General features: G+C 45.3%; 1 long non-coding RNA gene and 10 other non-coding genes across 11 annotated transcripts; 4 read left to right on the forward strand and 7 right to left on the reverse strand.

The window, feature by feature from the left end:
* Positions 1 to 451: 451 nt before the first annotated feature.
* On the reverse strand, positions 452 to 593 carry LOC148810646 (U4 spliceosomal RNA). Its single transcript, XR_016086746.1, has one exon. It is a non-coding gene; the product is annotated as a U4 spliceosomal RNA (small nuclear RNA).
* Positions 594 to 3,001: 2,408 nt separating this feature from the next.
* Positions 3,002 to 4,680, reverse strand: LOC148810647 (uncharacterized). Its single transcript, XR_016086623.1, has 3 exons — positions 4,563 to 4,680; positions 3,161 to 3,262; positions 3,002 to 3,073 (listed from the first exon to the last, which is right to left on the reverse strand). It is a non-coding gene; the product is annotated as an uncharacterized LOC148810647 (long non-coding RNA).
* Positions 4,681 to 17,277: 12,597 nt separating this feature from the next.
* LOC148810648 (U4 spliceosomal RNA) lies at positions 17,278 to 17,419 on the reverse strand. The gene has a single exon (XR_016086729.1). It is a non-coding gene; the product is annotated as a U4 spliceosomal RNA (small nuclear RNA).
* Positions 17,420 to 18,069: 650 nt separating this feature from the next.
* Positions 18,070 to 18,141, forward strand: trnag-ucc (transfer RNA glycine (anticodon UCC)). Its single transcript has one exon. It is a non-coding gene; the product is annotated as a tRNA-Gly (tRNA).
* A 1,384-nt stretch (positions 18,142 to 19,525) lies between these two features.
* On the reverse strand, positions 19,526 to 19,667 carry LOC148810650 (U4 spliceosomal RNA). The gene has a single exon (XR_016086695.1). It is a non-coding gene; the product is annotated as a U4 spliceosomal RNA (small nuclear RNA).
* Positions 19,668 to 20,849: 1,182 nt separating this feature from the next.
* On the reverse strand, positions 20,850 to 20,921 carry trnag-ucc (transfer RNA glycine (anticodon UCC)). The gene has a single exon. It is a non-coding gene; the product is annotated as a tRNA-Gly (tRNA).
* Positions 20,922 to 21,571: 650 nt separating this feature from the next.
* Positions 21,572 to 21,713, forward strand: LOC148810652 (U4 spliceosomal RNA). The gene has a single exon (XR_016086741.1). It is a non-coding gene; the product is annotated as a U4 spliceosomal RNA (small nuclear RNA).
* A 1,383-nt stretch (positions 21,714 to 23,096) lies between these two features.
* Positions 23,097 to 23,168, reverse strand: trnag-ucc (transfer RNA glycine (anticodon UCC)). Its single transcript has one exon. It is a non-coding gene; the product is annotated as a tRNA-Gly (tRNA).
* Positions 23,169 to 23,818: 650 nt separating this feature from the next.
* Positions 23,819 to 23,960, forward strand: LOC148810654 (U4 spliceosomal RNA). Its single transcript, XR_016086751.1, has one exon. It is a non-coding gene; the product is annotated as a U4 spliceosomal RNA (small nuclear RNA).
* A 2,105-nt stretch (positions 23,961 to 26,065) lies between these two features.
* Positions 26,066 to 26,207, forward strand: LOC148810655 (U4 spliceosomal RNA). The gene has a single exon (XR_016086753.1). It is a non-coding gene; the product is annotated as a U4 spliceosomal RNA (small nuclear RNA).
* A 1,383-nt stretch (positions 26,208 to 27,590) lies between these two features.
* trnag-ucc (transfer RNA glycine (anticodon UCC)) lies at positions 27,591 to 27,662 on the reverse strand. Its single transcript has one exon. It is a non-coding gene; the product is annotated as a tRNA-Gly (tRNA).
* Between the last annotated feature and the right edge of the window lie 255 nt (positions 27,663 to 27,917).

Genomic DNA, 27,917 nt, shown 5'->3' on the forward strand with positions numbered 1-27,917 from the left:
CTAAAACCTGCAGCAGATCGTGTAAAGACGTTCAACTTTGTTTGTTACTACTGCAAGCACAGGAAGCAGAATAAATTCCTCTTTTCAAACTGTCAAAGGTTTGCTTTGCGAACGCTGCAGGACATCGCACAACCTCTTGAACGGGGACAAATGATTTCTTATGGGGCGCAGTAAGTACAGATGTTTAAAAAGCTCCACTCATGCCGACGATGCAGCATGAAGAAGCCCATCCTAACGTTTGACAGACAAAAGCCGGGCGTCGCTACGAGCAATATGAAATCAAACTGACGACACACTGCGTTTCGCGCTGTCTCAAAAGTAATCTCGACAGACGCTGCTCCCTGCATAGCGCTGAAACACCTAAAGAACGTTTCTGTTGAGAAGAAAAAAGCTCGTTTCTTTCTACCATGATGTCACCATGACAAAATCTGTCTTTAAACACCTTGCTCAGTCTCTGACGAGACTGTCAAAAATTGCTTTCGCCGATTGTATTGCAAACCGGCGGAAGCGGGGTATTGGGAAAAGTTTTCAACTAGCAATAATCGCGCCTCGGCTAAACCTCACATGCTATGGTACTGCCACTGCGCAAAGCTGACGGTTGCCAGGCAACCGCGGGGATCCTATGGAAATCGTTATCAATCGTCTCATGGCATGTCGTTGCTGTAACGCTTCATATTTGTCGTCTTCTTCTTATAGCTTGAGATTTTTGAAGAATTTCATGACAGACAAGGTCTCCATCGGGAACAAAGGGCGTTGTGAGAAAACCGTTGCTTATTTTCAGCAGCAGAAAAACAACCCTTTAAATACAAGATGACAGAACAATGACAATGGGCATGCCGGGAGGAACTCATGCACTACAGAGGAAAGGGGGCGGGCACGTACAGTTCACATTCAAGCCACAAGTACTCTCCTCAGATGTTGCACAAACAAATCCTAACGTCCTGAAAGCATTGCAGCATGTTTGTGTCCCACTTCCCGTAGCTGCAGGACGACTGACACGAACGGACAAACACAATCTGTGGCGTTTAGCGTGACATAGTCTTGCAGGCATCGTGCTGTCTCACTGCAATACTATACCGCTGGAGGAAACAGTAGTAGTAGTATAAAGCGACATTTTTTGTCAAACTTTTGACAGGTACCACGCACCCTTTTTCCAGCCAATGGCGTGTTGTTATGTGTGCATGTCACGCCCCCTCAGGAGCCAATGGTGTGTCGTTAAGGGTCGGAACTCCCGCCTTCCCCTCCCTGGCCGGTCGGTCCGGAGCCTCAGGGTCCAAAAGCCCCAAGGCGGCGCATCCCTCGCTTTAGGTGTGTGAAAGTGTGTATTGGTTTGGAAGGGGACCATGTCTGCAGCGGGGTTGAGTGCGCTCTATTATAACCCTAGGGAATCGGGTAGTTACGGCGGCGCGGGGAGTCTGGTGATGGCCGCGAGATCCCGGGGTGTGAGAGGCACCAGCCGCGGTCGGGTGGCCGGGGTGCTTATACGCTGCACAAGCCGTGTCTCAGAGGCATCAGGGTTGTAAGCAAACACACACACACTGACTGCGTAAAGTCTCACGGAAAGAACTCGCAGGACAAACACCATGTGAAATGTGAACCGCTTTATTTCAACAGTGGGTTTTCAAACACAGAAACAGCGCAGTACACTTTTTACACAAGTTACAGACTCCTGTTTGCAAGTATGTGAAATGTGAACCGCTTTATTTCAACAGTAGGTTTCAAACACAGAAACATCGCAGTACAAATGCGTTACCGGCTCCTGTTTGCATTCAACAATTAAATGTTGGTGCGGAAAATTAGTTCAGTACGCGTAACCACCACCCCAACATTGCTGAGAAACTTTGAGGCATCTGAAAAAGCATTCATAACCCCCTTCCGCTCCCCATGTCTAAAGCCATGCGAACCACACTGGGCGATCCGATCTAACAGAGCAAAAAAATTTGCCTGCGTAATCAGCGGGATGGTGTTACCACAGGTTCTGTGCAAAACACACTGTATTTTGGAATACACACTGTAGAACCCCCCAGGCTTCTGTTTCTGATCTGAAAACATCAGATCCGCAATAATTTCATTCAAGTTCTTGACATACACATCTATCTCTTTAACAAATTTAAGGACATTAGCATTCGACTCTTTGTTTTGCATATCAGGCTTTGTAGAGAGAAGTGTGTAAAGCACTCTTAGTAAGAATTCAGACGTATACATTCGAAATTCTTCATTCTTCGGACGATGGCACACCCGGGTCTGTAAAACAGAGTGAAAGCTGTATTCACATTTTACATAGATCTTTTTTTTTGCGTCTGTAAAAATAAGAATAGTGTTTCTTTTGCAACGCATCAAAAGTCACGGCTACTAATTTTTCATCCAGCTGTTCAAGTATGGTGTGTACATGCGCGTATGGGGAGCGGTCGTCAATTATGTTTTTCAGCAACTGTTTTATGTCCCGCTCAGTGTCATTTGTAATGGTGTACAAACCCATACACCTGGTGGTGTACAGAACAGCCGATAGAATTCGGGCTAAACTGAGAGACTTATAAATTTCTAAAGCGGCAACCGTCACATCTTCAAACCCATCTGTGTACCCGACAGACAGGTGTGTGACCCCGCTGACCGGGATGGTCAATCAAACAGGCCGGGCAGTCATCAACCAGAACCCCCTTTAAACAGTGTTTGAAGATGCAATAAACTACTGCTTTCACAATCTGGGCCATAACATCGGGCTCATTAGGGACATCGTTAGCTAAACCTGGTTGGGCATCAGCTTTATTAACATTTGGTCGAACACACAAGCATAGACACGAAACATTCAGTTGTGCTGGTAGTCTGAAGATTGACCCGTCGACCTCCTCTTTATTCTATTAAAGGAAAAAGAAAAGGAAGGCTTAACAAAATAGAAATGCTTTGTACCTAAAATATCGAGCATTTAACACACTTTTGAGCTAAAGTTTTTCGTTAATATTTACCATTTGTAGCGAGGTATCATCGCTAACACCCGGCAGTTCTTCAATATCTGGTACCCCATCTGAACTCACACGCCCGCCGCTGTCACCCCATCACAGGGGTCGGGTTTTTGCTAAAAAGAAGACCAAGTATTAAAATGACATACACTAAGCGCCGATACAACAATTCCACGATCAGAAAAAATATTTTAGCCACCTACCTCTTCACTTTGTAGAGCAGCGGACCCCGGTGTTTCTCCACACAAAGAAGCCATCTTCGCAGCTCCCAACAACGGGTGGTGTCTGACAGCTCCAGGGGCGCGCTGCGAAAAGTATTCACTTATCAGTTTTTAAGTTTTAAACTTTAAAAGTATTAACACACAAGACAAACACAAATGATGTGTTTGACCAGACAAGAAATTTTGAACACGCGGGGTTGGTCTTAAAGTTATAAAATAATGTAATAAGACACAGCTTATTTTTAATAACACATTCGCGACAGCTTTTTTCGAAAGTTTGAAATAAATTTCCACACACCGTAAGCATAAAAGTCTTTAAGGTATTAACAGGCAACAAATGATGGGTGTTGTTCTTTATACTTTAACGGATTGATCTTAAAGTTTTAAAATCACGTATAAGAGATATTTTGGAGACGTGCGGTGGTGCGGGTGAGGGGGGGGTCAGCGTCACGGTAGTTAAAAGCTCTGGAATGCAGAGTGGGGGGGAGGGGGTTAAAATTGACCTCAGCGTGAAAGTTTATAAAATTTTTAAATTTTAAGCGGGTACAATTAACAGTGACAATAAACGGACGGATATAGGAGTTATAGTTTTTCATTTGTTTTAAATGCTGTTTTGTATATACATTTTATATTCATGTAAAGTTTTCTAATTTACAATCACCACATGTATTTCACGCAAAAATGTTCTTAACATCGCATCCCAAAAAAATAAAACCTCAAAACGTCAAGCTTGGTTTGTGAACACGTCGCTATAAAGAATAGATACATTTTCTTATAGCGTTACCGTTAATAAAAAACATTTTGCTTAATAATATTCTTAGTGGTCTGTTGGTGAATCAAACACAGACACCGAGGCACATTTTCACCACGTTTTAACCGCTATGAAATTTAGACACTGTTGTATGTCTTAAAACAATATAGATTTTAACATTATAACGGTGTAAAACGTTTTCTAAAATGTTTTTTAAAATAATTTCTACAGACCAGTACGTGCACGCCCAATGATACCTAAGATTAATGGTTTTATGGGGGGGCCATGTGTGTTTCTTAGAAGAGAATGTTTATCGGTTTGGGGTATAAGTACCAGCGGTGTAACAGGCGAAGTTTTGGATGGATTCCAATTCTTACAGTCTCGCGTTATCGACTAACTCGTCAGAATGGATCACACCGATCAATTACAACAGTCTGAAGATAGTCTATTTAAAGACTTAACACTGTTCGATTTGATAGACGAAGACGAGGACTCTCGTATATCTGTTATGTATATCTGGCTTATTGTGAGAAAATTACAACGTCACGGTGCATGTCTCATGTTAGCTATAGTTGCAAAACGTTGTATAATATTTGTATACTAGGCAATATTGAATTATTATAATGGAATTACCAGGGAGTTGTTCCGTAATGTGTTCGTGACTGTGTGTATCCATTCATTTCCATTAGCCCCGAAAACAACAACTCTAAAAAGACCAGTTACGGCACAACCCAACACTGGTGAGTAATTACGACAATGCTTTGAATAACGCTTTACGACCATGTGAGTCTTAAAGACACAGGGGTTCTTTCTCCACACCAATACACGTATGTGTCTATTCCACAGACGTGGGCGAAGGGACAAGTCGCTACACGTTTAAAAAACCTCGTTTCGGTTTACAATACCACCGCAAAACCTTGTGGAGACACATGCAGATGTTCACGTTATACCAGAGGGTGCGGAGCATATTATCAGATCGCCTGGGAGAAGAGGTCGGTATTATATAAAACATTTTTTTAGCATGCCCATTTAAACGTGTCTATAATAAAAATTCCCACCATTTTTCTATTTTTTGGTAATTTGCGGCGTTGAGTTCTTTCACTAATGGTATTTTCCCTCTCCGTGCAGAACCCGGACCTTCAAAAAATAAACTGCGATGCCGCGCTAACACGTTAACGGGGTCAACGAGCTCAAAACATCTCAAATCAACAACCAAAGGTTAATATAATTTAAGGATGGTCAAGATGTGTTATGATCCACTTACGGCAACCGTTACTTCTTTTGTTAGAATGTTAATTCGTTGAAAGATCCTAGTTCGCGTAGTTTTTTGTTTGGGGGTGTTAAAAAGCCTTATTTTAAAACTGCTTAGCCTTTAAAGTTAAAAGCGACTGGTCTGTGCCATGGGTCTATATGCCGTTAACCATGCCGCTTGACCCAGTAGCGCCACCACAGTCTTAAAGGAAACTGGTGTAACAACATGTCTGGGTAACTTGTTCCATTCACCCGCAGCCCTTTGTGTAAGGATGCGCCACATGTGTGGCGTTTTTATCATAGTTATCGTAGTTTTCTGAATTTGACCGTTTAGAACGCATTGATTGTTGTGTTGAAAAGTCTTTTATTTTTATCACAGTGTAGTTTTCTGATTTTGAGATATGGAGCATTGGCGTGTTATTAAAAAGTCTTTTATTTATTCACTCAGCAGCTGTATCGACGAGCGGCGAAACAAATGTGGCGGAAACGTCGGACCCTAAGGGGGTGATTGCATCGAAGGCGGCTATTAATACTCTGCCCAAAACCAAACGTGTCAAGCCTTTGGAGCGAAATAATAACGCAATTAGAGACTTGGTGTTTGGTGATGTGCGAGACTCAGTGCGGTATATTACACAGTTAGTATCAACGGTGGGCACTAATGAGGTGGATAAAAAGCGGGATTTAGAGAATCTAAGAGCCGCTTTAGCACGTGTACATTCCGTGTTTCCAAAGCCGATAAGGTTTACGCCGCTAGACTCTTAGACGGATTTTCTAAAGAGGATGCCACTCTAAACTCTGGATTTCATTACCTGATAATGCTATTTCATGGTTCATTGGCGAAGACCCACAGGGATAAATGACTAAACATGCGGTCTAAAAAGTGTTTAAAAGACCGACCGCTTGCCAACATCAAGTGTTTGTACATTAATAAAAGAATTAAACTGTCAAAAGCATGTTTGTTGCGTCGCAAAAGATTCAGAGAGAGGCATCAGATTTCCCAAGGGCCGCCAGAACCACGCAATGAGAATGCAGTGGTAGAAAATAACTTAATTCCCGGGGCTGCTGTAGCAGAACAGGATGTCGGTAACTTTGAAAACCGAGAACCGGTTGTGCTGAATGATCTGAATCAGGTTGGTGGCGGTGCAGGAGCGAATAGAGACCCCTTAGTTTTCCTGGAGCGTATACGTAGTTATAACAGGTCTCATAATAATTTTAGAGCAACAGAGCACCATGAAGAATTTCATTTTGTTAATCTTGACAGAATAGCCTCGTATGTACAGGCTATAGACGCTGTGCATGGTGCAGTCCAGAGAATATTGGATGAACTTTCTCCAAACATCGGGGCGAATGATTTTGTACAGCTCCGAAATTGATGCAGAAATTCAGAATTGCCCGGCCTGTAAGGTCTTTTGTCGTAGCTCTCAGTGTTTGGCGAGACACTTTCAGAATGCGGCGACGGGTGTTAGTAAGTGTGAGCGCTGGGTCTTTTGTGAGAAATGTGGGGTTTATAACCTAGCAAGTCACAAATGTAAAGAGAAACTGTGCTCGCGTTGTAACAACGTGATCGACACCCCTGCCACACATTTGTGCTACATACCGCCTTTGGACAACCCCAAAATTTCAAACAAGTACATTTTTTTCGACTTTGAATGCATGCAAGAAACGGGGACACACATACCAGATTACGTCCACGCCCTTCATATTGACAATAAACGAAGCTGGGAATTCTATGGTGAAACTTGTCTAAAGGATTTTGTGTGTAAATTTACCGATGGACGTTTCAAAAACCATACGTTCATATCGCACAATGGCAAGGGATATGACAATTACCTAGTAATCAGACAGTTGTTAGATGAAAAGATGGACGTTGAACTAATTAATCAGGGTGGTAAGATAATGTGTATGACCGTAAAAGCTCTGAACATCAGATTTATCGATTCTCCAAGCTTTCTACCTATGAAATTAAGCAAACTGCCGGCAGCCATGGGGTTCCCCGGGGGTAAGGGTCATTTTCCACACTTGATGAACACTTCCGAAAACCAAAATTATGTCGGCCCGATGCCGCCGCCAGAACTTTATGGTGTTAACTACATGCTGCCGAGCGAGAAAGCAGAGTTTTTGGTTTGGTATGAAGAATGCAAGGGAAGTGTCTTTAAATTACAGAGAGAGTTGAAACGCTACTGCCAGTTGGATGTGGCAATTCTAAGAGAAGGCTGTGTCAGGTTTCGGGACAAGGTCATGAATATGACCAGACAGACACGTGTGACTGAGTCAGGGGCCGCCTGCGTTGTTGCATCGACCCCTTTCAGTTTGTGAAAATCGCTAGTGTCTGCATGGCCATGTTCAGAATTATGTTCTTACAGGAAGAGACGATAGCGTTGCTACCCCATGACAATTACCACCGCCAGCAAAAACGATTTTCTACACCCAGCATTCAGTGGCTTATGTACATCGAACACACAGAGCCCGTTAAAATCCAACACGCGTTAATCACGGCCGGTGAGTTCAAGGTTGGACCATATTTTCTGGATGGTTATGCTGTAATTGACGGAGTGCAGACAGCCTTTGAGTTCAACGGTTGCTTTTTTCACGGTTGTAGCGTTTGTTATTGTGAAAACGATTTTAATCCGCTGACAAACACTACTTTTGGTTGGTTGTACAGAAAGACGATGGTGAAAATTAATTTTCTCAAAATGAGAGGTTTTAACGTGCGTGTTTTGTGGGAGCACGAGTTCAGAGACGTGCTTGTTGAAAATGGAGACTTGGGTAAATTTCTAACAGCTGCTCAGTTACCAGAGCCTCTGCAACCGCGCGATTCGCTTTTTGGGGGGAGAACAAATGCTATTTGTTTGCATTACACAGCGCAGCCCAGTGAAAAAATTCATTACTATGATTTCACCAGTCTGTATCCGTTTGTGAACAAAACTAAAAAATACCCACTGGGGCACCCCAGAATAATATATAACAACTTTGGAGATTTAAAACAGTATTTCGGTTTAGCGAAGGTGAAAGTTTACCCACCCAGACGTTTGTACTTTCCAGTTCTTCCAACCAAAATTGACAAAAAACTGTTTTTCACACTGTGTCGTATGTGTGCTGAAACAAAACAGACCACTCCCTGAGAGCACAGTGATGAAGATCGCGCCTTGACTGGTGTCTGGTGCACCCCTGAATTACAGATGGCCTTAGATCTGGGGTATAGAGTGTGTAAAATTTACGAAATTTGGCATTTCGAAAAGGACTCACACAATCTTTTTTCCGACTACATCAAACTGCATCTGAAAGGGAAATAGGAAGCTTCGGGGTTTCCAGAGTGGTGTACAGATGTCACGAAACAACAAAGATATATCAGCGAATATTATGAAAAAGAGGGTGTCTGGCTGGACCCCGGCAACATTAAAAAGAATCCGGCCAAAAGACAGCTTTGAAACCTTGCCTCGAACCGTTTGTGGGGCAAGTATGGGCAAAGAGACAATTTACCACAGACCACCATTGTGAGAAACCCCGATGAATTGTTCAGGTACTTATTTACGCCATATCATGAGGTGTCAGCCTGCAAGTTTATCGATGAAAACACAGCCTGTGTTACGTGGAAACACACTCAACACCACTATACAGGCCATTCAAACACTAACATTTTCATCGCTAGCGTTACAACCGCCTGTGCCCACTTGGAGTTATACAACCTGCTAAATGCTTTGCAGGGCCGCTGTCTGTACCACGACACAGATTCCGTTATCTTTGTGAGCCGGGAGGGTGAGTGGAATCCGGGGCTGGGTTACTATTTGGGTGAGCTGACCAGTGAAATCGATGCTGGACAACACATCACCGAGTCTGTGTCAACAGGACCCAAGTCGTACGGGTACAAGCTGTCTGGCGGGAAAGCCTGTTTAAAGGTGAAAGGCATTATGTTCAATGTGAACAATTGTGAAAAAGTTAACTTTGAGAGTCTGGACTTGGTTTTTGACTATGGTGTTAACCCTTATGCAGAGTGCCGGGAATTTAAACACATTTCTATTCAACAGCCAATGATCGTGCGTGTTAAAAAGGATTGGCACATTGAGACCCAGACCTTAAAGAAAACCCAGAAGGTGGTGTACGACAAGAAGGTGCTGCAAGAAAATTTGACACCGTTGCCCTACGGATATTAACACGATGGATGTCAGGTTTAAACACCCTTTTTCATGCATTTTGTCCGGACCCTCGAATTGCGGTAAAAGTTATTTTATAAAACAACTCTTGGAGAATGGTGATACCGTTATGACTCGTAAACCCGAAAACATAGTCTGGTGTTACAGCTGCTGGCAACCTCTATACACTGAGTTGCTTGTGAAATTTCCATACATTCAGTTTATAGAAGGACTACCGACGTCGTTTTCCGACGACCAGCTACTGCCGCCGGGTAGAGTAAATTTGATTATAGTTGATGATTTGATGGAGTCTGCGTGTGAAAATAATGAGATAGAAAAAGCTTTTACCAAATACGTACACCACCAAAACCTCAGCATCATGTATATCGTCCAAAATGTGTTTTGTCAAGGCCGGAAAAGTAGAACCATAGCGTTAAATACAAAGTACATGGTGCTGTTTAAAAACCCTAGAGATAAACTACAGATTACAACCCTGTCCCGGGGCAGATGTACCCCGGTAAAGCCAAATTTTTTTTGGAAGCGTTCGATGATGCTACTAAAAAACCTTTCAGTTACTGGTTGGTGGATTTAAATGCCGACACCCCAGATGACTATCGCTTGCGAACAGGTCTTTTCCCCCCAGATGTACCCACGGCTTATGTATTTAAATAATCTAAAAGTCGGTGATCTCGCAACCACAGACTAAGTCGAAAAAACACGTTCGGAGCGTCGTCATGTCTTCACGCATTCAGAGAAATCTGACTCTCTTACATTTTCTGGTAAAAGCCGCACCCAATCAGCGGAAAGCTATTCTCTGCAGGGCTACAAATGATCTTGTACAGGCCATAGCTGAAATCGCCTTGAATACCTTGAAAGGGAACATACCGTTATCTGCTAAGCAGTTTGGGACCCTGAAGAGAAAGCGTAAGCTTATAAAGACTTTGAGTCGAAAGGGTCTTTCTCTTAAAAGAAAGAGACTCTTGGTGAACCAGTCCGGCGGTTTTATCTGGACCCTGTTGAGTATTGCAGTACAATTGATTACGGGGCTTCTACAACGTCAATAATGGAGCACGCTGAAAAAATGTACCTGGTACCTCAGAAACAGCTCGATCGACTCTGAGAGCAGTCTGGGCTCGAAAGCGATGTGAGAAAAATAACAACCCGCCGGTTGGATGATGAAATGAGAGACATTCTTCAGAACTCACATCTTGCCGAATATGAAAAAGTGAAATTGTACAGTCAGGTGTTACAACGGTATTTGACATTAGTACGCCAGGAGACTTCCGAAAAGGGGACTTTAACTGTTGTACTACCGGAAAATGCACCCGCCGAGCTATCACGCACGTTAGCACAACAGCCGTCATCGAGCGATGCTGACTTTGGGTATATTTTGGACAGCGTGTCTCAGCGGTTCCGGAGAAATGCAGAGATACTGTTAAAGACCATGGCCTGCAATGAACCATTAATAGCCTGGAATGAAAAAGGGAAATTTGTGTACAAGGGGGCACCTGTTGAGAGCTCTCACATGATTGATCACACACTCACTGCTGAAAGGAGACAATCATTAATACCTAGACCCACATGGTTGTCTTTGTAACATTTTTTCTCTGGGTATGTGTTTGTGATAAATGACTTGAAATGTATATTAAAAAGCGTGAGCAATATAGTTAAAAATGTTTGTAATAATATGGCTTGGATGTAACATGTATTAAAAAAAGCTTGAGCACTATAACCGCGAATGTATAATAAAAATATTGTATTGATTTTAATTCATGTTTTGTGTTCTTTTTTAAATAATAACCACACAGACAATGAAATGGTTCGATTTCATTTTTATTTTAGACGGTCGATTAACATTTATGACATGTTTTAAATTGTTGTAAACACCCGCATAATTGAACATTCGTATTTTCAAATGGCTTAAAAGGGTACAGGGGTCTCCTTCTCACACGGCGTCTGTTTTTCAGAAACATTTCCACCATGCGGTCATTCTGGATTGCATTTGTAGAATAAAGTTCTAAAATGTTTCTAAAAGATAAGCCTTTACATCTATGGTATAGAAAAAAGACGCAATGTAGACCGCAGGTCACCACAAAAGAATCTTGCAATTGTCTGTTGTTGTAAAATATGGAATTAGCATTTCTGTTTAAGAAATCAATAATGTTCTTGGGAAAGAAAAAAGGCTTCGGGTGAAAATCCGTAGGAGTCGAAAAATTCTGCTCCCCCGTCATCGGGTAAGTAAATAGCAAGCCAGTGTTCACCGGGGCGGTCGTGTGGGTGAGTATTAACTATTAAACTCAGAGGGCGCCGTGCCAGTCTCTCTCGCGGTAGGGCATCACTGGGGAACATGCTTAGAAAACTGTCTCGGGTGTAGCGGTCTCGGGTTAGAATGTCTTCCAGCTGTTTGGTGTTCATCTTTATGTGCAGGTTGTGTGGCCTCCCGTGCTTTTTAGCTGAAGTCATAAATGACTTGACGTCTCATATCAAGCTCTATCACGTTGTCGAACAGTGCGTACACAACCATGTTAACTGTAGTGGGTAGCGGTTGCGCGAAGCCTATTTCAGCTCTCAGATTACCTGTTTTGATAAGTGAATAATGACCTGTGCACTCGTCGTCGGGGCTGAGATTGAAAGCGAACAATGTGTAACCGCGCGTGTACTCCTCGCGGTCCACCAGAAGTGGTTTGTCTTTCAGACGCTTCCCGGATGTTTCCACCAGATTAAAATATTCACGGACGCAATGTCCATTCTGGAAGTCTGGTTGAAGCGGTTTAGTGGGGATTTGTTCACCGTCAGAGTAGAGAGCCAGAAAGTTAACGTTGTAGTGTTTAAAATTGAAGGGGTTTTGTGTAAAACTGCCGCTGAATGCCACGTTGTCCACAAACCCCAAAATTACCACTTTGGGTAACTGCCCGAGAAAGAGGTTTTCTTGGTCACACACACGGCTCAATGCAGGCAGACTGAAGACTTTCATCTGTACGCGGTCTATGGGGTATTTAGCGTTGGCCGTCAGGAGTGCTTCGGCGTGTCCCAGTCTGACCCTGGGTGACACTCTGACTCTTTTCACAAACAAAGATGCAGAGAGTACGCTCAGTTTGTGTTCTCCGACATTGTTTATTAAGCAGAAAGCATCTCTGTTGCGCGTGAGTTTTATTTTCAGGTCTACGCCATTCAGTAGTAGTTTGTCCTGAAAAAACAGGTCTGCGTGAATGTGACACAGGAGCTCCAGTTTTCGGCTTTGCGTCGTGTATGATGCTCTTTTTCGGAACCCCTGATTGGGGCCATCCAAAATTGTGAACTCGTGTTGCCCGGCTGTGTCTTTGTAAAAGAGCCCTGTTGAATACTGCGTCTTCAGCGTCTCTTCACTGTAGTTCAGGACAGACTCTATAAAGGCTCTGTAAGGATAGTAGTTGTTGCTATGGCTGATCAATCGGTCTCCTACGGTGATGTCAACCTGGCTGAAGATGGCAGCGATGGGGTAATTCACCAGACTCACACGGGCTGCCGCATCAATGTCCTGAGCGTCTGATTCCGTTATTTTACAAGTCAAATAGAGCAGCGTGTTGTTTAAATCTAAATAATCTTCTCTGTTGCCTGCGACGTAGAACTCCAGAGGTGCGTTTTCTGTTAGGGCCATGAGGGGTGGAACTTCTATGTAAAAGCTTTTCTCGATGCTTTTTGGGTAGGCGCTAATTGAAATATGTCCAGCTCTGACTTGGTGCATTCTGCAGACCCGCCATGAACAAAAGCCATATTTAAAATGTGTCTGGTTTTGTATCTCGTTGATTGCGGTGTGTCACGCCCTTCTTGGTCGACCTGAAGCTTTTATGAGTTGACTGTCTGCGCTTAGCCGTTCTTTTATGAGGTTTCGGAGGCCCCCGACGGTGAGATAATGACGTCTGTCTTTTTCTCTTGACACCCCTGCGGATGTATGCTAGACCCGAACCTTGCTGCTGATGTGCAGCCACCTTGGACATGACCGCGCTTGTAACGTTGCTGACCACGTTTTTGGCGATGTTTTTAGCCACCGATGCCATGTGCGGCTTAGCTATTTCAAATCCTCGTTTCAGAAAAGGCACAGCTTTTCTAAATAGCTCTCTGAAAATACCCCCGATACCCGCGCCGTACTGAACCGGTAGCCCTGAAAATCCTGGTAATCCATAACCAGCCTGTTGTTTGTAGTAGTACGTATACAAAGAAGGATCCCCGTAGCTCTTGATGACCGTCATCCTTTTAGATGTTTGTTGCTTTCACAGGTCTGAAATGCAGCTTGACAATGACCTTTCCAAATGCAAATGACGTGCTCATTTTGATCCGTCTTTATTTCAATAGTGATGTTGTTAAAATGATCGATGCTCACCGGCACGTAATGGGGTTTGTCATACAATACTGTGACGAATTCACCATCCACGCCTCTGAAGGGCACACAACGCAAAAGCGGTGCGTAGACGTCGCCTATTAACTGGTTTTCTATGATATCGGTGTATATATACATGGTGTTAAATCCGCCAGTCATATTGACGGGGTGCGGTGATTTTACACTTCCAACACCCAATTTGAAACCCAACATCCTCTCCAGGCGGTTATGCACCTGTATAACAAACCGTTTATCACTAACAATCCTTACCGACCGGCTAATGGGGTTGTATTTAAGACTTATGGCCGTTAACTTGGATTTTTCCACAGCCCGTTTCATTTCATGCAAGAGCTGCTCGATGTTGCTGTAGTACCCTCTCGGTAAGGTACATGTCCATATAGTTTTGAGCTCATCGCTGACGAACAGAAAAACTTCGTCTTCATCAAAAGTGTTTAGTGTATGCGAATAGTGCAGCTCGACCAGGCCCACTTCCCAGCTCCCGTCCAGGTCAATTGCCTTTGCCAAATGCTCTGTGAAGCACGCTTTGGTGTTCTTTGGAAACATCTTTGAGGATGAATTACTGGCCAGCGTCACATAGAAACCATTGGGGTTCATTTTTCACCACCTCTATATGTCTCGGACCTCGGAAGCCTTTACCCAACCTTTGAATTTATCGCTCCAGCCCCACAATTTTACCAAAAGCTGTTTGTTTTTGCCACGACCCCTGGCTGCTAAAATCTTTTGGATGCAGTAGATGTTCTCAACAGCGGAGTTTATCCTCTGTAGCTCTTCTGCATAGAAGGAGCCCTTAATGTCGTCGCCTGCGTAGTCCTGCAGTTTGTAATAGGGTCTCAGAGCCGAGGTCTGCTCTTTGACAATGAAAATTTCATCTGTGAAGGTCTGTTCATATCCCTTCTCAAACACTCCCTTTATTTTGGACACCTGCACACGATCACCCACATTAAATGAAAACTTTGACGGTTTTCTCTTAAAGTGTTCGTCATAGACCGTTCTCCACACCTCAAGGGAGTTGTCGGACGTAACAGAAGCCAGGGTTCGTTTAATAGTCGTGTGGTAACTATAGATATAAGTGTAAATAAGATCTGATAGGACGTCGATATATCGAAAGGTGTTTTTGTGTGTCAGGTACCTCCACATTTTTGTTTTAATAGTTTTGTTAAACCTATCGACCACGCTAGCCTTCACATCGCTGGCCGTAACGAAATGTTCAATTTTCTCATGTTTGAGAAAATTTTGGAAGGTCCTGTTAAGAAATTCTTTACCCTCATCAATTTGCAGCTTTTTAGGAGCACTCCCCTCTTGCAGTATATTTCGGAAGGCGCCTGTCACGGCCCCTCCAGACTTGGATTTCAGCAGCACGGCCCAAGCATATTTAGACAGCATGTCTATACACGTTAAGATGTAACAGAAACCGTCGTTGAACTCGCGGTGATCTCTCATGTCCACCAAGTGGGCCTGCCACTGCCAGTCCATTTCGGACACCAACGTCCTGTTTCTTTCAAAACGTATGCACGCCGGCTTCTGCAGCGTATCAGCAGCCTGGCCGGACAACCACTCGGCCACCCGGCTGCGGCTGGCGCCGCTCACACCCCGGGATCTCGCGGCCCTCACCAGACTCCCCGCGCCGCCGTAACTACCCGATTCCCTAGGGTTATAATAGAGCGCATTCAACCCCGCTGCAGACATGGTCCCCTTCCAAACCAATACACACTTTCACACACCTAAAGCGAGGGATGCGCTGCCTTGGGGCTTTTGGGCCCTGAGGCTCCGGACAGACCGGCCAGGGGGGAAGGCGGGAGTTCCGACCCTTAACTACACACAATTGGCTCCTGAGGAGGAAGGACATGCACACATAACAAAACGCCATTGGCTGGCAAAGGGGCTGGACATCCACCCACAGCGGACTCCCATTGGCTGGAAAAAAGGGGCGTGGTACCTGTCAAAAGTTTGACGAAAGGTGTCGCTTTATACTACTAAAAGTCCATCTGGCCATAAACTCATTTGAAGGTCTAGCTACAGTAACTTACAATATTATGATTTATTCATGATGTGTGGAATCAGCACGTCCCGGAGACAGCTTCCGATATCGTGAGCATTCTCTGGTGGTGTCCTGTCGAGCTCCAGCGGGCGTGCGTTGGTGGTGTAGCGGTGAGCATAGCTACCTGCCAAGCAATTGACCAGGGTGCGATTCCCGGCCAACGCAGGGCGAATCTTTTCAAATGCTGTCATGAGCCTAGGAATGTGACTAGCAAAGTGAAGCCTTTGGAAAGAGCTAAAGCACTGCAAAACGGAACTGGGGGAGAATCTCACAGGGGATTCTGAGCGATGTCTGCTTACACGCAGTCCGATACGGGTGCTGAAAGCTTGAGCAACTCTCAATGTCATGCTGCCTTTCCCCGGAGTAAATCTGTTACATTGAAAGACAGCTTCTCGCAGGTTCAAAAAGGGCCCCTGTTAATTGGAGAAATCAATGATTTCGAATGAGTTCTGTATGCGTTAAAAGACAGCTATACACACAGAAAACATGCAGGGTGTTTCCCGAGCCGAAACACAGTGCCTTTTTCCAAGCCATTTGACAAAGCCCGCCCACTGAAAACTGCAGCAGATCGTGTAAAGACGTTCGACTTTGTAACTACTGCAAGAACAGGAAGCAGAATAAATTCCTCTTTTCAAACTGTCAAAGGTTTGCCTTGCGAACGCTGCAGGACATCACACAATCTCTTTTGAACGGGGACAAATGATTTCTTATGGGGCACAGTAAGAACAGACGTTTTAAAAGCTCCACTCTTGCCGGCGATGCAGCACGAACAAGCGCAACCTAGCATTTGACAGACAAAAGCCGGGCGCCGCTATGAGAATCTTAAAGGGCATTCTGAGCGATGTCTGCTTACACGCAGTCCGATACGGGTGCTGAAAGCTTGAGCAACTCTCAATGTCATGCTGCCTTTCCCCGGAGTAAATCTGTTACATTAAAAGAATGCTTCTCGCAGGTTCAAAAAGGCCCCCTGTTAATTGGAGAAATCAATGATTTCGAATGAATTCTGTATGCGTTAAAAGACAGCTATACACACAGAAAGCATGCAGGATGTTTCCCGAGCCGAAACACAGTGCGTTTTTCCACGACTTTGACAAAGCCCGCCCACTGAAAACTGCAGCAGATCGTGTAAAGACGTTCAACTTTGTAACTACTGCAAAAACAGGAAGCAGAATAAATTCCTCTTTTCAAACTGTCAAAGGTTTGCTTTGCGAACGCTGCAGGACATCGCATAATCTCTTTTGAACGGGGACAAATGATTTCTTATGGGGCGCAGTAAGTACAGACGTTTAAAAAGCTCCACTCATGCGACGATGCAGCATGAAGAAGCGCAACCTAGCGTTTGACAGACAAAAGCCGGGCGCCGCTACGAGCAATATGAAATCAAACTGACAGAACACGGCGTTTCGCGCTGACTCAAAAGTGTTCTCGACAGATCTGTTCCCTGCATAACGCTGAAAGAGCTAAAGAGCGTTTCTGTCGAGAAGAAAAAAGCTCGTTTCTTTCTACCATGATGTCACCAGGACAAAATCTGTCTTTAAACACCTTGCTCAGTCTCTGACGAGACTGTCAAAAATTGCTTCCGCCGATTGTATTGCAAACCGGCGGAAGCGGGGTATTGGGAAAAGTTTTCAACTAGCAATAATCGCGCCTCGGCTAAACCTCACAGGCTACGATACTGCCACTGCGCAAAGTTGACGGTTGCCAGGCAACCGCGGGGATCCTATGGAAATCGTTACCAATCGTCTCATGGCATGTCGTTGCTGTAACGCTTCATATCTGTCGTCTTCTTCTTATAGCTCGAGGTTTTGAAGAATTTCATGACAGACAAGGTCTCCGTTGGGAACAAAGGGCGTTGTGAGAAAACCGTTGCTTATTTTCAGCAGCAGAAATACAACCCTTTAAATACAAGATGACAGAACAATGACGAAGGGCATGCCGGGAGGAAATCATGCACTACAGAGGAAAGGGGGCGGGCACGTACAGTTCACATTCAAGCCACAAGTACTCTTCTCGGATGTTGCACAAACTAATCATAACGCCCTGAAAGCATTGCAGCATGTCTGTGTCCCACTTCCCGTAGCTGCAGGACGACTGACACGAACGGACAAACACAATCTGTGGCGTTTAGCGTGACATAGTCTTGCAGGCATCGTGCTGTCTCACTGCAATACTATACCGCTGGAGGAAACAGTCCATCTGGCCATGAAACTCATTTGAACGTCTAGCTACAGTAACTAACAATATCATGATTTGTTCACGATGTGTGGAATCAGCACGTCCCGGAGACAGCGTCCGATATCGTGAGCATTCTCTCGTGGTGTCCTGCAGGGCTCCAGCAGCTGTGCGTTGGTGGTATAGTGGTGAGCATAGCTGCCTTCCAAGCAGTTGACCCGGGTTTGGTTCCCGGCCAACGCAGCGCCGAGTGTCCGTAACTTCTGTTATGAACCTAAAAATGTGACCAGCAAAGCCTTTTTTGAAAGAGGTTGCACAAATGAATTGGGGGAGAATCTTACAGGGGATTCTGAGCGATGTCTGCATACACGCAGTCCGATATGGGTGCTGAAAGCTTGAGAAACTCTCAATATCATGCTGCCTTTCCCCGGAGTAAATCTGTTACATTGAAAGACAGCTTCTCGCAGGTTCAAAAAGGGCCCCTGTTAATTGGAGAAATCAATGATTTCGAATGAGTTCTGTATGCGTTAAAAGACAGCTATACACACAGAAAACATGCAGGGTGTTTCCCGAGCCGAAACACAGTGCCTTTTTCCAAGCCATTTGACAAAGCCCGCCCACTGAAAACTGCAGCAGATCGTGTAAAGACGTTCGACTTTGTAACTACTGCAAGAACAGGAAGCAGAATAAATTCCTCTTTTCAAACTGTCAAAGGTTTGCCTTGCGAACGCTGCAGGACATCACACAATCTCTTTTGAACGGGGACAAATGATTTCTTATGGGGCTCAGTAAGAACTGACGTTTTAAAAGCTCCACTCGTGCCGGCGATGCAGCACGAAGAAGCGCAACCTAGCATTTGACAGACAAAAGCCGGGCGCCGCTACGAGAATCTTAAAGGGCATTCTGAGCGATGTCTGCTTACACGCAGTCCGATACGGGTGCTGAAAGCTTGAGCAACTCTCAATGTCATGCTGCCTTTCCCCGGAGTAAATCTGTTACATTAAAAGAATGCTTCTCGCAGGTTCAAAAAGGCCCCCTGTTAATTGGAGAAATCAATGATTTCGAATGAATTCTGTATGCGTTAAAAGACAGCTATACACACAGAAAGCATGCAGGATGTTTCCCGAGCCGAAACACAGTGCGTTTTTCCACGACTTTGACAAAGCCCGCCCACTGAAAACTGCAGCAGATCGTGTAAAGACGTTCAACTTTGTAACTACTGCAAGCACAGGAAGCAGAATAAATTCCTCTTTTCAAACTGTCAAAGGTTTGCTTTGCGAACGCTGCAGGACATCGCACAATCTCTTTTGAACGGGGACAAATGATTAATGATTTCTTATGGGGCGCAGTAAGTACAGACGTTTAAAAAGCTCCACTCATGCGACGATGCAGCATGAAGAAGCGCAACCTAGCGTTTGACAGACAAAAGCCGGGCGCCGCTACGAGCAATATGAAATCAAACTGACAGAACACGGCGTTTCGCGCTGACTCAAAAGTGTTCTCGACAGATCTGTTCCCTGCATAACGCTGAAAGAGCTAAAGAGCGTTTCTGTCGAGAAGAAACAAGCTCGTTTCTTTCTACCATGATGTCACCATGACAAAATCTGTCTTTAAACACCTTGCTCAGTCTCTGACGAGACTGTCAAAAATTGCTTTCGCCGATTGTATTGCAAACCGGCGGAAGCGGGGTATTGGGAAAAGTTTTCAACTAGCAATAATCGCGCCTCGGCTAAACCTCACAGGCTACGATACTGCCACTGCGCAAAGTTGACGGTTGCCAGGCAACCGCGGGGATCCTATGGAAATCGTTACCAATCGTCTCATGGCATGTCGTTGCTGTAACGCTTCATATCTGTCGTCTTCTTCTTATAGCTCGAGGTTTTGAAGAATTTCATGACAGACAAGGTCTCCGTTGGGAACAAAGGGCGTTGTGAGAAAACCGTTGCTTATTTTCAGCAGCAGAAATACAACCCTTTAAATACAAGATGACAGAACAATGACGAAGGGCATGCCGGGAGGAAATCATGCACTACAGAGGAAAGGGGGCGGGCACGTACAGTTCACATTCAAGCCACAAGTACTCTTCTCGGATGTTGCACAAACAAATCATAACGCCCTGAAAGCATTGCAGCATGTCTGTGTCCCACTTCCCGTAGCTGCAGGACGACTGACACGAACGGACAAACACAATCTGTGGCGTTTAGCGTGACATAGTCTTGCAGGCATCGTGCTGTCTCACTGCAATACTATACCGCTGGAGGAAACAGTCCATCTGGCCATGAAACTCATTTGAACGTCTAGCTACAGTAACTAACAATATCATGATTTTGTCTGTCAAATGCTAGGTTGCGCTTCTTCGTGCTGCATCGCCGGCACGAGTGGAGCTTTTAAAACGTCTGTTCTTACTGCGCCCCATAAGAAATCATTTGTCCCCGTTCAAAAGAGATTGTGTGATGTCCTGCAGCGTTCGCAAGGCAAACCTTTGACAGTTTGAAAAGAGGAATTTATTCTGCTTCCTGTTCTTGCAGTAGTTACAAAGTCGAACGTCTTTACACGATCTGCTGCAGTTTTCAGTGGGCGGGCTTTGTCAAATGGCTTGGAAAAAGGCACTGTGTTTCGGCTCGGGAAACACCCTGCATGTTTTCTGTGTGTATAGCTGTCTTTTAACGCTTACAGAACTCATTCGAAATCATTGATTTCTCCAATTAACAGGGGCCCTTTTTGAACCTGCGAGAAGCTGTCTTTCAATGTAACAGATTTACTCCGGGGAAAGGCAGCATGATATTGAGAGTTTCTCAAGCTTTCAGCACCCATATCGGACTGCGTGTATGCAGACATCGCTCAGAATCCCCTGTAAGATTCTCCCCCAATTCATTTGTGCAACCTCTTTCAAAAAAGGCTTTGCTGGTCACATTTTTAGGTTCATAACAGAAGTTACGGACACTCGGCGCTGCGATGGCCGGGAACCGAACCCGGGTCAACTGCTTGGAAGGCAGCTATGCTCACCACTATACCACCAACGCACAGCTGCTGGAGCCCTGCAGGACACCACGAGAGAATGCTCACGATATCGGACGCTGTCTCCGGGACGTGCTGATTCCACACATCGTGAACAAATCATGATATTGTTAGTTACTGTAGCTAGACGTTCAAATGAGTTTCATGGCCAGATGGACTGTTTCCTCCAGCGGTATAGTATTGCAGTGAGACAGCACGATGCCTGCAAGACTATGTCACGCTAAACGCCACAGATTGTGTTTGTCCGTTCGTGTCAGTCGTCCTGCAGCTACGGGAAGTGGGACACAGACATGCTGCAATGCTTTCAGGGCGTTATGATTTGTTTGTGCAACATCCGAGAAGAGTACTTGTGGCTTGAATGTGAACTGTACGTGGCCGCCCCCTTTCCTCTGTAGTGCATGATTTCCTCCCGGCATGCCCTTCGTCATTGTTCTGTCATCTTGTATTTAAAGGGTTGTATTTCTGCTGCTGAAAATAAGCAACGGTTTTCTCACAACGCCCTTTGTTCCCAACGGAGACCTTGTCTGTCATGAAATTCTTCAAAACCTCGAGCTATAAGAAGAAGACGACAGATATGAAGCGTTACAGCAACGACATGCCATGAGACGATTGGTAACGATTTCCATAGGATCCCCGCGGTTGCCTGGCAACCGTCAACTTTGCGCAGTGGCAGTATCGTAGCCTGTGAGGTTTAGCCGAGGCGCGATTATTGCTAGTTGAAAACTTTTCCCAATACCCCGCTTCCGCCGGTTTGCAATACAATCGGCGGAAGCAATTTTTGACAGTCTCGTCAGAGACTGAGCAAGGTGTTTAAAGACAGATTTTGTCCTGGTGACATAATGGTAGAAAGAAACGAGCTTTTTTCTTCTCGACAGAAACGCTCTTTAGCTCTTTCAGCGTTATGCAGGGAACAGATCTGTCGAGAACACTTTTGAGTCAGCGCGAAACGCCGTGTTCTGTCAGTTTGATTTCATATTGCTCGTAGCGGCGCCCGGCTTTTGTCTGTCAAACGCTAGGTTGCGCTTCTTCATGCTGCATCGTCGCATGAGTGGAGCTTTTTAAACGTCTGTACTTACTGCGCCCCATAAGAAATCATTAATCATTTGTCCCCGTTCAAAAGAGATTGTGCGATGTCCTGCAGCGTTCGCAAAGCAAACCTTTGACAGTTTGAAAAGAGGAATTTATTCTGCTTCCTGTGCTTGCAGTAGTTACAAAGTTGAACGTCCTTACACGATCTGCTGCAGTTTTCAGTGGGCGGGCTTTGTCAAAGTCGTGGAAAAACGCACTGTGTTTCGGCTCGGGAAACATCCTGCATGCTTTCTGTGTGTATAGCTGTCTTTTAACGCATACAGAATTCATTCGAAATCATTGATTTCTCCAATTAACAGGGGGCCTTTTTGAACCTGCGAGAAGCATTCTTTTAATGTAACAGATTTACTCCGGGGAAAGGCAGCATGACATTGAGAGTTGCTCAAGCTTTCAGCACCCGTATCGGACTGCGTGTAAGCAGACATCGCTCAGAATGCCCTTTAAGATTCTCGTAGCGGCGCCCGGCTTTTGTCTGTCAAATGCTAGGTTGCGCTTCTTCGTGCTGCATCGCCGGCACGAGTGGAGCTTTTAAAACGTCAGTTCTTACTGCGCCCCATAAGAAATCATTTGTCCCCGTTCAAAAGAGATTGTGTGATGTCCTGCAGCGTTCGCAAGGCAAACCTTTGACAGTTTGAAAAGAGGAATTTATTCTGCTTCCTGTTCTTGCAGTAGTTACAAATCGAACGTCTTTACACGATCTGCTGCAGTTTTCAGTGGGCGGGCTTTGTCAAATGGCTTGGAAAAAGGCACTGTGTTTCGGCTCGGGAAACACCCTGCATGTTTTCTGTGTGTATAGCTGTCTTTTAACGCATACAGAACTCATTCGAAATCATTGATTTCTCCAATTAACAGGGGCCCTTTTTGAACCTGCGAGAAGCTGTCTTTCAATGTAACAGATTTACTCCGGGGAAAGGCAGCATGATATTGAGAGTTTCTCAAGCTTTCAGCACCCATATCGGACTGCGTGTATGCAGACATCGCTCAGAATCCCCTGTAAGATTCTCCCCCAATTCATTTGTGCAACCTCTTTCAAAAAAGGCTTTGCTGGTCACATTTTTAGGTTCATAACAGAAGTTACGGACACTCGGCGTTGCGATGGCCGGGAACCGAACCCGGGTCAACTGCTTGGAAGGCAGCTATGCTCACCACTATACCACCAACGCACAGCTGCTGGAGCCCTGCAGGACACCACGAGAGAATGCTCACGATATCGGACGCTGTCTCCGGGACGTGCTGATTCCACACATCGTGAACAAATCATGATATTGTTAGTTACTGTAGCTAGACGTTCAAATGAGTTTCATGGCCAGATGGACTGTTTCCTCCAGCGGTATAGTATTGCAGTGAGACAGCACGATGCCTGCAAGACTATGTCACGCTAAACGCCACAGATTGTGTTTGTCCGTTCGTGTCAGTCGTCCTGCAGCTACGGGAAGTGGGACACAGACATGCTGCAATGCTTTCAGGGCGTTATGATTTGTTTGTGCAACATCCGAGAAGAGTACTTGTGGCTTGAATGTGAACTGTACGTGGCCGCCCCCTTTCCTCTGTAGTGCATGATTTCCTCCCGGCATGCCCTTCGTCATTGTTCTGTCATCTTGTATTTAAAGGGTTGTATTTCTGCTGCTGAAAATAAGCAACGGTTTTCTCACAACGCCCTTTGTTCCCAACGGAGACCTTGTCTGTCATGAAATTCTTCAAAACCTCGAGCTATAAGAAGAAGACGACAGATATGAAGCGTTACAGCAACGACATGCCATGAGACGATTGGTAACGATTTCCATAGGATCCCCGCGGTTGCCTGGCAACCGTCAACTTTGCGCAGTGGCAGTATCGTAGCCTGTGAGGTTTAGCCGAGGCGCGATTATTGCTAGTTGAAAACTTTTCCCAATACCCCGCTTCCGCCGGTTTGCAATACAATCGGCGGAAGCAATTTTTGACAGTCTCGTCAGAGACTGAGCAAGGTGTTTAAAGACAGATTTTGTCATGGTGACATCATGGTAGAAAGAAACGAGCTTTTTTCTTCTCGACAGAAACGCTCTTTAGCTCTTTCAGCGTTATGCAGGGAACAGATCTGTCGAGAACACTTTTGAGTCAGCGCGAAACGCCGTGTTCTGTCAGTTTGATTTCATATTGCTCGTAGCGGCGCCCGGCTTTTGTCTGTCAAACGCTAGGTTGCGCTTCTTCATGCTGCATCGTCGCATGAGTGGAGCTTTTTAAACGTCTGTACTTACTGCGCCCCATAAGAAATCATTAATCATTGGTCCCCGTTCAAAAGAGATTGTGCGATGTCCTGCAGCGTTCGCAAAGCAAACCTTTGACAGTTTGAAAAGAGGAATTTATTCTGCTTCCTGTGCTTGCAGTAGTTACAAAGTTGAACGTCCTTACACGATCTGCTGCAGTTTTCAGTGGGCGGGCTTTGTCAAAGTCGTGGAAAAACGCACTGTGTTTCGGCTCGGGAAACATCCTGCATGCTTTCTGTGTGTATAGCTGTCTTTTAACGCATACAGAATTCATTCGAAATCATTGATTTCTCCAATTAACAGGGGGCCTTTTTGAACCTGCGAGAAGCATTCTTTTAATGTAACAGATTTACTCCGGGGAAAGGCAGCATGACATTGAGAGTTGCTCAAGCTTTCAGCACCCGTATCGGACTGCGTGTAAGCAGACATCGCTCAGAATGCCCTTTAAGATTCTCGTAGCGGCGCCCGGCTTTTGTCTGTCAAATGCTAGGTTGCGCTTCTTCGTGCTGCATCGCCGGCACGAGTGGAGCTTTTAAAACGTCAGTTCTTACTGCGCCCCATAAGAAATCATTTGTCCCCGTTCAAAAGAGATTGTGTGATGTCCTGCAGCGTTCGCAAGGCAAACCTTTGACAGTTTGAAAAGAGGAATTTATTCTGCTTCCTGTTCTTGCAGTAGTTACAAATCGAACGTCTTTACACGATCTGCTGCAGTTTTCAGTGGGCGGGCTTTGTCAAATGGCTTGGAAAAAGGCACTGTGTTTCGGCTCGGGAAACACCCTGCATGTTTTCTGTGTGTATAGCTGTCTTTTAACGCATACAGAACTCATTCGAAATCATTGATTTCTCCAATTAACAGGGGCCCTTTTTGAACCTGCGAGAAGCTGTCTTTCAATGTAACAGATTTACTCCGGGGAAAGGCAGCATGATATTGAGAGTTTCTCAAGCTTTCAGCACCCATATCGGACTGCGTGTATGCAGACATCGCTCAGAATCCCCTGTAAGATTCTCCCCCAATTCATTTGTGCAACCTCTTTCAAAAAAGGCTTTGCTGGTCACATTTTTAGGTTCATAACAGAAGTTACGGACACTCGGCGCTGCGATGGCCGGGAACCGAACCCGGGTTAACTGCTTGGAAGGCAGCTATGCTCACCACTATACCACCAACGCACAGCTGCTGGAGCCCTGCAGGACACCACGAGAGAATGCTCACGATATCGGACGCTGTCTCCGGGACGTGCTGATTCCACACATCGTGAACAAATCATGATATTGTTAGTTACTGTAGCTAGACGTTCAAATGAGTTTCATGGCCAGATGGACTGTTTCCTCCAGCGGTATAGTATTGCAGTGAGACAGCACGATGCCTGCAAGACTATGTCACGCTAAACGCCACAGATTGTGTTTGTCCGTTCGTGTCAGTCGTCCTGCAGCTACGGGAAGTGGGACACAGACATGCTGCAATGCTTTCAGGGCGTTATGATTTGTTTGTGCAACATCCGAGAAGAGTACTTGTGGCTTGAATGTGAACTGTACGTGGCCGCCCCCTTTCCTCTGTAGTGCATGATTTCCTCCCGGCATGCCCTTCGTCATTGTTCTGTCATCTTGTATTTAAAGGGTTGTATTTCTGCTGCTGAAAATAAGCAACGGTTTTCTCACAACGCCCTTTGTTCCCAACGGAGACCTTGTCTGTCATGAAATTCTTCAAAACCTCGAGCTATAAGAAGAAGACGACAGATATGAAGCGTTACAGCAACGACATGCCATGAGACGATTGGTAACGATTTCCATAGGATCCCCGCGGTTGCCTGGCAACCGTCAACTTTGCGCAGTGGCAGTATCGTAGCCTGTGAGGTTTAGCCGAGGCGCGATTATTGCTAGTTGAAAACTTTTCCCAATACCCCGCTTCCGCCGGTTTGCAATACAATCGGCGGAAGCAATTTTTGACAGTCTCGTCAGAGACTGAGCAAGGTGTTTAAAGACAGATTTTGTCATGGTGACATCATGGTAGAAAGAAACGACCTTTTTTCTTCTCGACAGAAACGCTCTTTAGCTCTTTCAGCGTTATGCAGGGAACAGATCTGTCGAGAACACTTTTGAGTCAGCGCGAAACGCCGTGTTCTGTCAGTTTGATTTCATATTGCTCGTAGCGGCGCCCGGCTTTTGTCTGTCAAACGCTAGGTTGCGCTTCTTCATGCTGCATCGTCGCATGAGTGGAGCTTTTTAAACGTCTGTACTTACTGCGCCCCATAAGAAATCATTAATCATTGGTCCCCGTTCAAAAGAGATTGTGCGATGTCCTGCAGCGTTCGCAAAGCAAACCTTTGACAGTTTGAAAAGAGGAATTTATTCTGCTTCCTGTGCTTGCAGTTGTTACAAAGTTGAACGTCCTTACACGATCTGCTGCAGTTTTCAGTGGGCGGGCTTTGTCAAAGTCGTGGAAAAACGCACTGTGTTTCGGCTCGGGAAACATCCTGCATGCTTTCTGTGTGTATAGCTGTCTTTTAACGCATACAGAATTCATTCGAAATCATTGATTTCTCCAATTAACAGGGGGCCTTTTTGAACCTGCGAGAAGCATTCTTTTAATGTAACAGATTTACTCCGGGGAAAGGCAGCATGACATTGAGAGTTGCTCAAGCTTTCAGCACCCGTATCGGACTGCGTGTAAGCAGACATCGCTCAGAATGCCCTTTAAGATTCTCGTAGCGGCGCCCGGCTTTTGTCTGTCAAATGCTAGGTTGCGCTTCTTCGTGCTGCATCGCCGGCACGAGTGGAGCTTTTAAAACGTCAGTTCTTACTGCGCCCCATAAGAAATCATTTGTCCCCGTTCAAAAGAGATTGTGTGATGTCCTGCAGCGTTCGCAAGGCAAACCTTTGACAGTTTGAAAAGAGGAATTTATTCTGCTTCCTGTTCTTGCAGTAGTTACAAATCGAACGTCTTTACACGATCTGCTGCAGTTTTCAGTGGGCGGGCTTTGTCAAATGGCTTGGAAAAAGGCACTGTGTTTCGGCTCGGGAAACACCCTGCATGTTTTCTGTGTGTATAGCTGTCTTTTAACGCATACAGAACTCATTCGAAATCATTGATTTCTCCAATTAACAGGGGCCCTTTTTGAACCTGCGAGAAGCTGTCTTTCAATGTAACAGATTTACTCCGGGGAAAGGCAGCATGATATTGAGAGTTTCTCAAGCTTTCAGCACCCATATCGGACTGCGTGTATGCAGACATCGCTCAGAATCCCCTGTAAGATTCTCCCCCAATTCATTTGTGCAACCTCTTTCAAAAAAGGCTTTGCTGGTCACATTTTTAGGTTCATAACAGAAGTTACGGACACTCGGCGCTGCGATGGCCGGGAACCGAACCCGGGTCAACTGCTTGGAAGGCAGCTATGCTCACCACTATACCACCAACGCACAGCTGCTGGAGCCCTGCAGGACACCACGAGAGAATGCTCACGATATCGGACGCTGTCTCCGGGACGTGCTGATTCCACACATCGTGAACAAATCATGATATTGTTAGTTACTGTAGCTAGACGTTCAAATGAGTTTCATGGCCAGATGGACTGTTTCCTCCAGCGGTATAGTATTGCAGTGAGACAGCACGATGCCTGCAAGACTATGTCACGCTAAACGCCACAGATTGTGTTTGTCCGTTCGTGTCAGTCG

The sequence above is a fragment of the Atractosteus spatula genome (genome assembly GCF_055471065.1).
Source record: "Atractosteus spatula isolate fAtrSpa1 chromosome 26 unlocalized genomic scaffold, fAtrSpa1.hap1 SUPER_26_unloc_1, whole genome shotgun sequence".
Classification (NCBI taxonomy): domain Eukaryota; kingdom Metazoa; phylum Chordata; class Actinopteri; order Semionotiformes; family Lepisosteidae; genus Atractosteus; species Atractosteus spatula.